The following is a 12284-nucleotide window of genomic DNA, read 5'->3' as shown; positions in this document are numbered from 1 at the left end:
AAACTAAAAGAAAACAAATTATGTTTGGGGATAGAAGACTTAACATTATATAAATATATGTGTATATGTATGTATACATATACATATGTATTCTCTTTAAGGAAAATAATAAATTTCACACACTCTCAATTGAAGGTACTTGTAGAGTTAGAATGTCAAGTGTGTGTGTATGTGTTTTATGCTACAGTTTTCTTTCTTTCTTTCTTTTTTTTTTTTTTGCTTTTTGGATCACACCCACAATACACAGGTGTTACTCCTGGCTCTGCACTTAGGAATTACCCCTGGCGGTGCTCAGGGGACCATATGGGAAGCTGGGAATCGAACCCAGGTCGGCCGCGTGCAAGGCAAACGCCCTACCAGCTGTGCTATTGCTCCAGCCCCTTATGCTGCAGTTTTCTTTCTTTCTTTCTTTCTTTCTTTCTTTCTTTCTTTCTTTTTTTTTTCTTTTTTTTTTTTTTTTGCTTTTTGGGTCGCACCTGGCAATGCACAGGGATTACTCCTGGCTGTGCACTCAGGAACCACCCCTCTCGGTGCTCAGGGGACCATATGGGATGCTGGGATTCAAACCAGGGTCGGCTTCGTGCAAGGCAAACGCCCTACCTGCTGTGCTATCACTCCAGCCCCCTGCTACAGTTTTCTTAAAAATAAAAGGGAAAAAGTAAACAAGACAAGTTGGGAAACTAACAGTCAAAGCCTGCATAAAATTAAGGTGTTCAGTGTCATCTTTGCCCCTATTGCCTCTTGACAAACCCTTTGAGGTCTTCAAGGAAAGAAAGGTACTCTTGGTATTTGAGGGCTATGCTAAGCTCCACCAATTTAAAATGGTGAAATTTTTTTAACATATTCTCAAATTAAAAACACCAACAACAGCCAGAATTGGAGAGAAACTACAGAGATTAAGGTACTTGCCTTGCACCAAACTGAACTCAGTTTGATCTCCTGCACTAGAGAAGGCCCCCCAAAACTACCAGTAGTGACCCCTTTAGCACAGAGCCAGGAATAAGCCCTGAGTACCACTGGGGGTGGCCAAAAGAAACCCCAAAGAACAAAAAGCTGCTTTAGCTGAAATTTCACCAAGGTGTACTATAGTAACAAAAAGATGTTTGCCTTCTTTGCTGGATGTCAGGATGACAGTACTCTGATCTTCATCATTTTTTTTAATTGAAAGAAGGTTTTTTTATTGCTTAGCAGATAATTGATAGCATGAATGATCTAAATAGACATAAAATTTCCGGGTTAAGTGCAGTTGCTGACTTGTTTGCCTTTTCCCCCACCATTCTAATAAAGTCATGTGATAAAAAGGCCACTGGGGGGGCTAGAGTTATAGCACAGTGGGAAGGGTGTTTTCCTTGCACGCAGTCAACCCAGATTCGAATCCCAGCATCCCATATGGTCCCCTGAGCACCGCTAGGAGTAATTCCTGAGTACAGAACCAGGAGTAACCCCTGTACCTAGCCGAGTGTGGCCCAAAAAGCAAAAAAAAAAAAGTCCACTGGGAAGAACACACAGAAGGTGAAAAATAAATACACAGAGATTCATTCCTTTTGCTGAAATATTGCTGATTATTGCTGCATTGCAAAAGTTAGTAACTAGTGAGACTGAACAAATTTTTAACATTCATATCTTTTCCCATGAAATAGAAAATAGTGTAGCCTGTCTACGTATTTTTCTGTAGAATATTACCTGTTCATTTTATTTTTGACAACCCCTCTTTCCTGTACTTAAGCAGAACACTTTTGCTTCATGTTCAAATACATTAAAATTATTTAAGGAACAGTCTTAACTTATTCCTATACTGAGTTCCTCCCCATTTAGGGAGTTTCCTTCCCATTCCCTTCTATTTTCCAAAAAGCTTTCTATTTAAAAGAAAAGGTCTCTTTAAGGAATATTCCATGACAATATTTAACAGAATTAGCAGGATTCACTACAGATAGAAAGTGGCAGAAGTTGCAAATTTACCAATTAATTTCACAAATGTCAAATCACAACAGACATTCCAGTCTACTTCTCATTTTCTTTCTTTCTTTTCTTTAATGAGGGCCTTACCCGGGAGTGCTCAGGAATTACTCTTGTCTATGCACTCAGGAATCACTCCTGGCGACCTCAGAAACTATATGGTTAAGTAATGCAGCTAAAATTTAACCTGGATATGCCTGACCCCAAAGCCTTCCTAAGTTCCCAGAAGGCCCTTTCTCAAGCACCTAGAATCATTTGAATGGTTTCTGCCTGCCTTTAACGACCTGAAATGGTAGAGCTAGCTGCCACCAAGGCAGAACTTGGCCTTCTGGCTTGATCTGAGAGCACATTTGGCACCTGCCCAATCTGAGGCACAGCTCCAAGAGGTGGACAAGTTGAGTTGATGGCACTCACAACATTAGCTCTACAATTAGGCTTGTTAATGCTCTGAGGGCCTCCAAGGGCAGGGAAAAGCCTCAAGTGTAATCCCAGCTCTGCCATATCTAAGTCTTTGGTAAACCACTAAATCCCACTTCATTTACCAGTGTTTCCTGTTGAAAGAAAAGAAAATGGTCCTGATGATAGTCCATTGTTTAATTCCCAAGTGTTTGAGGTTTTTCCCCGTTTCTGTTTGTGATTAACTTTCATTTGCAATACATCCTGGTCTGAGAGGTTAGCTGATATCATTTCTATTCTTCTGATTTTAAGGAAATATGTTTTGTGACCCAGCATGTGATTGCTCTCAGGGAATGTCCCACTGGAGAAGAATGTGAAGAAAATTTGACTTTGAGGGTGTTGAAGAGCCCTGATATATCTCAAAGTCGATCTCTTTCGTTTTCTCCATTATTTATCTGTAGGGGTGGATTGGGTCATACCTGGAAATGCTTAGGTTTACTCCTGGCTCCGTATTCAGGGATCACTCCTGGTGGAGCTCGGGAGATCATACGGGATACTGGAGATTGAACCCCAGGTCGGTCGTGTGCAGGGCAAGTGCCCTACCCTGCTGGCTATCTCTATGGCCTCCCACTTTTTCTTTTTTCTTTTTTAGGCCACACCCATAGTGCTCAGGACTTACTCCTGACTCTGTGCTCAGGGATCACTCCTGGTGGTCTCAGAGGACCACATGGGATGCAAGGAATTGAACCCAGATGAGTCTCATACAAGACTACTTGCTAAGTCCGGCACCTGACTTTTCCCCTTAAAGCCAGTGTTTTCTTTCCTTGTTGAGATTTAGTCTAGCTGATACATCTTGAGGTGATAAAACAGTGTTGAAAGTGTTGATGTCTCCAATTGTGTTGCTATCAATATCTTCCTTCAGGTTTGTTTGTTGACTAACTAACCAAAGTATTTTAATGGCCCCTCAACCCCCAAAAATCTATTCAGAAAAGACATTTGCACTCCTATGTTCATTACAGCACTGTTGACTATAGCTAAAATCTACAGATGGCTGGATAAAGAAACTAAGGTACATAAATGCAATAGAATACTATAAACAGAATACTATCTGGCTGTAAGAAAAGATGAAATTATGCAATATACTACCAAGAAGATGGATCTGGAAGTAGCATGCTGAATGATGTGAGTCAAAAGGAGAGGGACAGATACAAAATGATCTCTCAAAGTAACATAATAAATGTATAACAAACTTCAGAGACAACAAAAACTGAGACCTGGTCTTCAGTAGGATGCTTACCACTTGGGAGGGATGGAAAGTTAAAGTGGGGGAGACACTGGGACAATAGTGGAAGGACGTGTACATCCTGGGGGAAGGTGCAGAGAGGGATTGGTGCATGATAGGGTACATGAAACCCTATCATTAGTAATACTGTAAAGCACAGAGACAAAAATGGTTTTTTAAAGATTTTAGTGTGTGTGGTGGAGTACAAAATCATCTAGCCTATATCAGAAAGACTATATGGAGGAGGGGCTAGAGCAATAGCACAGCGGGTAGGGCGTTTGCCTTGCAAACCGCTGACCCAGATTCGATTCCCAGCATCCCATATGGTCCCCAGAGCACCACCAGGAGTAATTCCTGAGTACTGTGCCAGGAGTAATCCCTGTGCATTGCCGGGTGTGCCCCCCTCAAAAAAAAAGTCTATATGGAGGCAGAAACAAAATGGTCTGTGAAAAAAAAATCCATGGAAAGGAGCATATCCACAGAGAGTGCTTATGAAATTCATGTTGCACATAAAACTATGAAGACAGCCTGCAGATTCCTGGTGGAGCTCGGGAGATCATAAGGGATGCTGGAGATTGAACCCCAGGTCGGTCGTGTGCAGGGCAAGTGCCCTACCCTGCTGGCTATCTAAGGCTCAGAGTGCGGCCTTAGATCCTGGCTGTTCAAGCACCACACATAGACCAGCAGCAGCTGCAGCAAGGGGAGAATGTTAGAAATGCTGTTTCTCTACATGCTCTCAGGGTGGGTCAGACATACAGAGGGGAGGGCGTTTGCCTTGCATATGGTTGACCTGGACTCAATCCCTGGTACCCCAGATGGTCTTCCAAGCCCCAACAAGATTATTCCCTGAGTGTAGAGTCAAGAGTAAGCCCTGGGTATTTCTTGGTATGACCCCCACCAAAAAGAAAAAAAGAAAAAAGAAATGCAGACAATTTTTAAAAATTTTTATTATATCACCATGTGGAAAGATACACAGTTCTCAGGTTTATGTCTCAGCTATACAATATTCAAACACCATCCCTTCACCAGTGCCCGTATTCCACCACCAGAATCCTCAGTATACCCTCCGCCCGCCCCCCACTGTATAACTGATGAATTTCACTTCATTTTCTCTTTACCTTGATTACGTTCCATATTGCAAAACAAAACTCACTATTGTTGTTGGAGTTTTCCCCCAAGAAAGACAGCCCTACTAAGGAAGCATTTGATAATTGGTTTTCCATTAAAAGATTGTATGTTTTCAGTTTTTAGAAAAGGCCGCGTGGCTCGGATGTGTTCCAGTCCCGCAACCCAGAGCCGTGTTAGTTGCTGCTCAGTGTCACCAGGGCTCCATTTGGAGAAGGCGTCCCAGCTGTACCTCCTCCGTCTGGATCCCTGGTGTTGTTGGCCCGGATTCCGGTCCGGAGCGTTTCTCCGGCCGCGTTGCTCACCAGACTGCCTGGCCTCTTCTCAGAAATGCAGACTTTAGGCCCTGCAGAACAAGCAGGTCTGGGGCAGGGTCAAATAGTATGCATTTCTTTTTTTTGTTTGTTTATTAGTAAGATTCGAAGGCAGGAACAATAGCACAGCGGGTAGGGCCTTTGCCTTGCAGGTGGCCGACCTGGGTTTGATTCCTCCACCCCTCTTGGAGAGCCCAGCAAGCTACCGAGAGTATCCTGCCCACATGGCAGAGCCTGGCAAGCTACCCGTGGCGTATTCAATATGCCAAAAACAGTAACAACAAGTCTCACAATGGGACGTTACTGGTGCCCGCTCGAGCAAATCGATGAACAACGGGAGGACAGTGCTACAGTGCTAAAGTAAGATTCAAATGTGCACATTCAAGCTTGACGGGACCTTGAGCATAGGGTTCTGATCTGATTCTCTAGGTCTCAACCTTAAGAGGGCACAATCTACTTCTCAATTATCCCTTACCACAAAATAGAATCAAAAGTTTCTTTGAAGATCATCCAGTCCTCGAAGAGTGAGCACTTGGCAAGGGGCTGCTCCTCCAACCCCGCGCCCAGAGCAGAAATGGCTAATCAGTCAAGAGCCTCAGGTGTTTCCCCTCTGTTCCACAACACGCCCCCTGGTAGTCCTCTCTTTCTCTTGGAGGCAATGTAAGTGTAAACCCTGCTGCCTTCCCACCTTCTGCCACCCTTTTGTTACTCATCTTTCATTACTATTTGCAGTTTAAATGTATTTTCCCAACTTTCCATCCAATTTAACATTTATCCTCCATTAGAGCATCCAATTAATTAGATGGCTGATGAAACAGAAACAGTACCATTAAGGATAGAAGATGCTCTCAAAGTGAAAATTCTATTCTTCTGGCACAAGCCCTCTCTCTTATCTGTCACAGGCCTTCTCCGCTCCCCCACCCATATCAGTGGTTTAGACCAAGGGAAGGTGGACTTGGAGCCATTCAAAAGCCTAGGGCATTGTGTCCAGCAATCCCAGTGGAAGAAGGACCCCAGGAATAGCCTGAGGCCTTAGAATACACCCTACAGCCCTGCCAACCATTCCCTGTGGGGATAAGAAGCTAAAAGTGTCATGGTTTGGAGGGATGGTATGCTGAGAAGGCTCACTTTGGTGGTCTCACCCCACTCTGCCAGTCGCCCGCCTCAAATTGCTGTGTGCAAAGAATTAAGAATACAAGGGGCTGGAGTGATAGTACAGTGGGGAGGGCACTTGTCTTGCATGCAGCCAGCCCAGGTTCCATCCATGGCACCCCAGATGGTCTCCCAAGTCCACCAAGAGTGACACTTGAGCATAGAGCTAGGAGTAAGTCCTGAGCACCTCCACATGTGGCCTAGAAACCAAAAAGGAAAAAGAAATTGAAAATTAGAGTGGGGTTCTGTACCCTGTCTCTGTTCACGTGTAAGAGGAGACTAGTGTTACTACAGCCCATGTTTCTGGAAGGCAAATCAATAAGAACCAGAAAACTGCACAGACCGATATTCTGACTGGCTCCAATTGTGAGGGGCCATTGATGGCAAATTCTAGGGGCTGAAGAGACGGTACAGTGGATAGGGTACTTGCCTTACACACGGCCAACCCAGGTTCAATCCCTGGCCCTGTATAGGGATCCCCAAGCACCTCCAGGAGTGACCCATGAGCACAGAATAAGGAATAAGCCCCTGCTGGATGTGCCCGCCCCCAAAGAATGAAAATATAATTGGGTCTTAAATGTAATAAGTTACTAGAAATATAGTAGATAGTGTTGCTTAGACAAATATAGTAAATAATAGGAAATAGAGCTCAAACTCACTGACATACATTTCTTCACCCCTTAGGTTGGCAGAAATCTTTACTACCACTGGGCAGGCTATTTGAAATGGGATAGTTGAGAAAGGTCCCTTCGGGTGCTTCTGGACAGGATCTGAAGGTTTTCTGGGTGTGGACTGTTCTAGGCTGACAGCAGAACAGGAGACAGCTCTGAGGCAGGAGAGAGCCTGCAGGTTCCAGGAACACGTGGGACGCCAGTGTCCCCAGGCAGCAGGAAGAGGGAAGGAACAGCAGGAGACAGTGGCGAGAGGTGTGGGGCAGGTGCCAGCACTGGGCAGCTTCTGACGCTGGCACCGACCCACATCACCGGGGCAGAGACAAAGGATCTCCTAACTCAGGGGGATCAAGCAGCGTACACGTGTTTGTCTTTCCTGCCGCCTCCCTCTCCTCCTCAGCCCCGGGGGACACCGAGCAACCAGGCAGAAGCTGCCTGTGCACCTAATGGGCTTGCAGAACCCAGCACACGGGGGATCCAGATGTTTCCTAACGAACTGCAAGCAAAGCCCCCTGAACTTTACTCAGAGGGAGGCAGTGAACTAACCTTTCCCGACCCAAATAGAGACATTAGCCTTCCAAGACTATCCAGTCATTAAACGGTCATCTCTGAGAAGCTAGTTAGGATGGACACATGTGGAGATCGGCTCCAAAGAGAATAGAAAGCTGCAGGGATAAAAAAAAAATTTTTTTTTTGGCTTTTTGGGTCACACCCTGGGCAATGCACAGGGGTTACTCCTGGTTTTGCACTCAGGAATTACTCCTGGCGGTGCTCAGGGGACCCCAGGGAATGCTGGGAATCGAACCCGGGTTGGCCACATGCAAGGCAAATGCCCCATCTGCTGTGCTATTGCTCCAGTCCCAGGGATCAAATCTTTAGAATCTTAGTGGGCAGGTGTGGGGTCTTGGCTTTTCTTGTGATCGGTACTGAGTGTTCTGGAAAGCAGGAGGAGGGTGAGAGCATGGGAGTTTCGTGCATTTTACTCCCCTAGACATTCCCAAGAGCAGGGGAAAAGGCTCTCAGGAACTAAAATGGGTACTGAAAAAGAGACAGCTATATTGGTTGGGATTTTCCAGAGAAGCCAGTAGTAGATACATAGATGATGGATATCTGGATAGATGGATGGATCGACAGGTGGATAATTAGGTAGATAGATAATGGATAGACAGATGGATGGATGGATTTTTAACTAGAAAATAGATAGGTGGAAGTTTAGTTAGATAGATAGATGGAACTGTTTTAGGAATTGGTTTACACAGTTATGAAGTCCCAAACGAGAAAATCAGGGCTTTTCTTCTGTTTTAAGGCCTGAATATCTACTAAAGTAAATCCAAGGGTCCGAAGGCCCAAGAACCAGGAGATCTAATGTTCAAGGTCAGGGAAGATGGCTGTCTCAGGGAGAGAATTGAAGCTTCCTTTGATTTGTTTGTGGTTGTTCTGTAAGGACTACACTGCCAGCCCTGATTGGTAAGGTGAATTTTACTCTGTGTTCTGAATTACATGCTAATAATTTCCAGAAACAGCTCACATACACACACACACACACACACACACACACACACACAGAGCAATGTTTTACCAGCTCCCTGGGCATCGCAGCTGAAAAATAAAAGGAACAAATAAGGGGCTGGAGCAATAACACAGCAGGTAGGGCATTTGCCTTGCATGTGGCCAACCCGGGTTCGATTCCCAGCATCCCATATGGTTCCTTGAGCACCGCCAGGAGTAATTCCTGAGTGCATGAGCCAGGAGTAACCCCTGAGCATCACCAAGTATGATCCAAAAAGAAAAAAAACAAATAAAAATGACAGCATCTATTAAAATTGTCAACAGAGGGAGTCATGAGTGATCTCATATTTATACGGTTTAAGGGTAGTGAAGGTTTTAGGTACTTAACTGAGCAACCTAAGGAAAGACCATGAGGGGGACACCTCTACAGTGGCCCTAATGCCTAAGGAAAAGTGGCTGCAAAGAAGGGGAGAGGCCAGGAAGACAAAGGCCACGGATAATGAAAATTAATGATTCCTTCCAGATCAGTATAGTAAAAATGGGAATACCATCCATGTTAGCACCTCCAAATGGCATTAGACTTTGAGTAAAATGTAAATATTTGCCCTTTTATCAGCTAGAAAATTTTATATAATGTAGATTAGAAAAATTGCTCTGAAAAAAATCCGTACTTCAAATATTCCATGACTTTTGATTTCAACTTACCCTGGTTTGCCCAAGACCATCCAAATTTGGGGCTGGAGAGATAGTACAGTGGGTAGGGCATTTGCCTTGCATGCGGCCGACCAAGTTTCAATCCCCAGCATCCCATATGGTTCCCCAAGCACTTCCAGAAGTAATTCCTGAGTGCAGAGCCAGGAGCAACACCTAAGCATAGCTTGGTGTGACCCAAAAATAAAAAATAAAAAGGTCATCCAAATTTATAGCCAGAAGTTCAGCATCTGGGACCTTGCTTGTCCCCACTCATGGGTAATCAGGACTGCAAAAAGCTTCCTCTTGGGGTTGGAGGGAGAGCACAGCATTCAGGACGCTTGTCTCACATGCAGCTGACCTGGTTGAATCCCAGATGCTGCATATGGACATCAAGCATGACCAAGTGTAAGCCCTGAGCACAAATCTTGGAGTAAACCCTGCGCACATTCAAGTATGACCCCACCATACCCTCACCCCAACACTAGATAAACTGTTGGGGACTGCTCAGGACCCTGAACAAAAGAGGACCCCGAAACCTTTACCCTGGACAAACCAGCTTTACTTGACCTGAGGCAAAGGTGCCCTTGTGACAAAGGAAATAGCCAAACTCAAGAGGTAAAAGTAGCCCAGGGCAGTTAACTAAGAGACGCCCCTAAGTAGAATACCTTCCTCTACCTTGTGCATTCCTCCTGCCAGATGCTCCTGCCAGATGGACCCTTGCCTTCCCCTCCCCACTATTTCTCAATCTACTCTTGAAGAATGTTGTAAGCCCACCTAATACACCCCGAACCTTTCCTTATTTGGTCTGAGAAGACACTTCCCTGATGATTGACAACTTATGTACCAACCCCCTGCTAAGAAAAGTATAAAGCCAGTGTGGCAGTTAATAAAGTTGCCCTTGATCGGCATGTGTCGTCTTGGGCCCCCTGTTTACTAACCTCACTAGTCTTATTTCAGATCGGGACCCTCACAGAATCCACCTAATTAGGAGCGCTTTCCACTGTTGTCTCTCCGAGGGCCGGAGAGATCTCCGGGGGAACGCGCAATAAACTCCAAATGTTCCTCTTGCCTCAGCAATTGGGTGACTCAAACTGGTGATCCACAGGATATGTCACATGCTCACCCACCCTACTTCTACGTGAACAGGTACCCGAAACTCCATCTTGTTCTCCAGAGAACTTTCAGACCTTTTGATTACCCCTTGCTTCTGTCTTTCTCGTAATGTGAAGTAATATTCCTATAAGCTGTGTTTAGTGTTAAACTAAGAACCGATAGCAGATGACACGAAAAGAGTATACCTCAGATGCCTGATTCCTAACAATGACGCATAGACCACCGAAGGCTCATTGCCCAATTGGTGTCATTCCAAGTTTTCTGATGAAAAAATAAGTCTGCCAAAGAACAGGTCAGCATACCCTCATGCTGTCATCAAACCACTGACGTCAGCATGACCCCTCCCCCTCACTATCTCATATACTTGACTGCTTTTGTTTGTTGTTGTTGATTTTATTTTGATTTGGGGCCACACCTGGCTCTTGTGCTCAGGGACTACACCTGGCGGTATTTGGGGGACCATAGTGCCAGGATTTGAACAAGTATTGTAGCTGCTGCCTCACTCTAGACAAGTACCTTAATCTTTGTACTATTTCTTCATCTTATTTTCTGCTTTTCTGCTCTGTGTGTATGTGTGTCTATGTGCGTGTGTGTGTGTGTGTGTGTGTTTTCCATGTCCTTTAGTGTTCGGGGACTACTCCAAGCTTGGTGCTCAGGGGTCATTTCTAGCAGTGCTCAGAGAACCATGCGGTGCCAAAGTCAAACCCAGAGCTCCTGAATACAAAGATTGTAATCCAGGGGCCAGCGCTAGTTCAGGAGGTTGGGCATTTGCTTTGCACACGACCAACGCGGGTTTGATTAGCATCTTAAATGGTCCCCTGAGCACCACAGCAAGTAATTCCTGAGTGCAGTCAAGAATAACCTTGGCATCGCCAGGTGTCTCCCAAACAGTCAAAAAAAAAAAAAAAAAGAAGTGAAGATTGTGCTTCAGTCCCTCCTCCTGCCCCCACTCCTTTTACCTCTTCCTCCACGAGCCCTTTGTATACCAAGTCCCAACTTCAAAGTGTGAGGCTGGAGCCATAGTACAGTGGGTAGAGCATTTGTCTTGCATGTGGCCAACCCGGGTTCGATTCCCAGCCCTCCATATGGTCCCCTGAGCACCGCCAGGAGTAATTCCTGAGTGCAAAGCCAGGAGTAACCCCTGTGCATTGCCGAGTGTGACCCAAAAAGAAAAAAAAAAACCTTGAGAGCTTGAGAGTATGATTTTTTTGAGGGGAACAAGAAGTCCATCTCAGGTTGCTAGCACCTGAATAAAGATTTTTTTTTTTGAGTCACACCCATATGGGATGCTGGGAATTGAACCTGGATTGGCCACGTGCCAGGCAAATGCCCTACCCGCTGTGCTATTGCTCCAGCTCCCTGACATAAAATGTTTGTCTTGCAAGAAACTCTTGTTTCTTGAGTGTTGTCCTTTGAGCCATGAACCAGACCTGATATTCTATTTTATTATTCACAGTGAAACAGAAGAGATGAATCTGATCACCTCCCGAGCCAGGGCTCCAGGTGATTTGCATTTGTCATACAATGCATGTGTCTAGAAAGTGCCTAGTTGGCAATCATGCAGTTGCCGCTGTGTGAGTGGCACTGGAGGCCATGCTGCGTGAAGTCAGCCAGAAAGAACAAGACAGATCCAGAATTATCTCTCTCGTGTGGGATTTAAAAAACCCATGGTCAGGGAGCATCAGATGGGCAGAGCAGCAGGCTCGAAGAATCATCTTCGACATGGAACTTCCAGGCTGATGTGAGCCTGTGGAGTGGGCGAGGGGGTTGGGACAGGGCCTGGTGGGGGGATGCCCTGAGACAGTGGTGGAGGAAATAGCGTTTGAATATTGTATGCGTAAAACCCTGCCACTGACAGTATTGTAAAATTGTAAGTCACAGTGGCTAAAAACATTAAAAATTAAAAGGAAAGAAAATTAAAATTAAATTAAATTTTAATTAAAAACATTGAACATTAAACATTTAAAACATTAAAGTATAAAAGGAAAGAAAAACTGTCCAGTCATCGAATACTTAATTATTGATTGACTGAGTCATCATGAGATACACAGTTACAAAGTTGTTCTATTTTTT

This window comes from Sorex araneus, chromosome 3 (genome assembly GCF_027595985.1).
Source record: "Sorex araneus isolate mSorAra2 chromosome 3, mSorAra2.pri, whole genome shotgun sequence".
Classification (NCBI taxonomy): domain Eukaryota; kingdom Metazoa; phylum Chordata; class Mammalia; order Eulipotyphla; family Soricidae; genus Sorex; species Sorex araneus.
The sequence above is the reverse complement of the archived record's forward strand: the minus strand, read 5'-3'. Positions refer to the sequence as shown.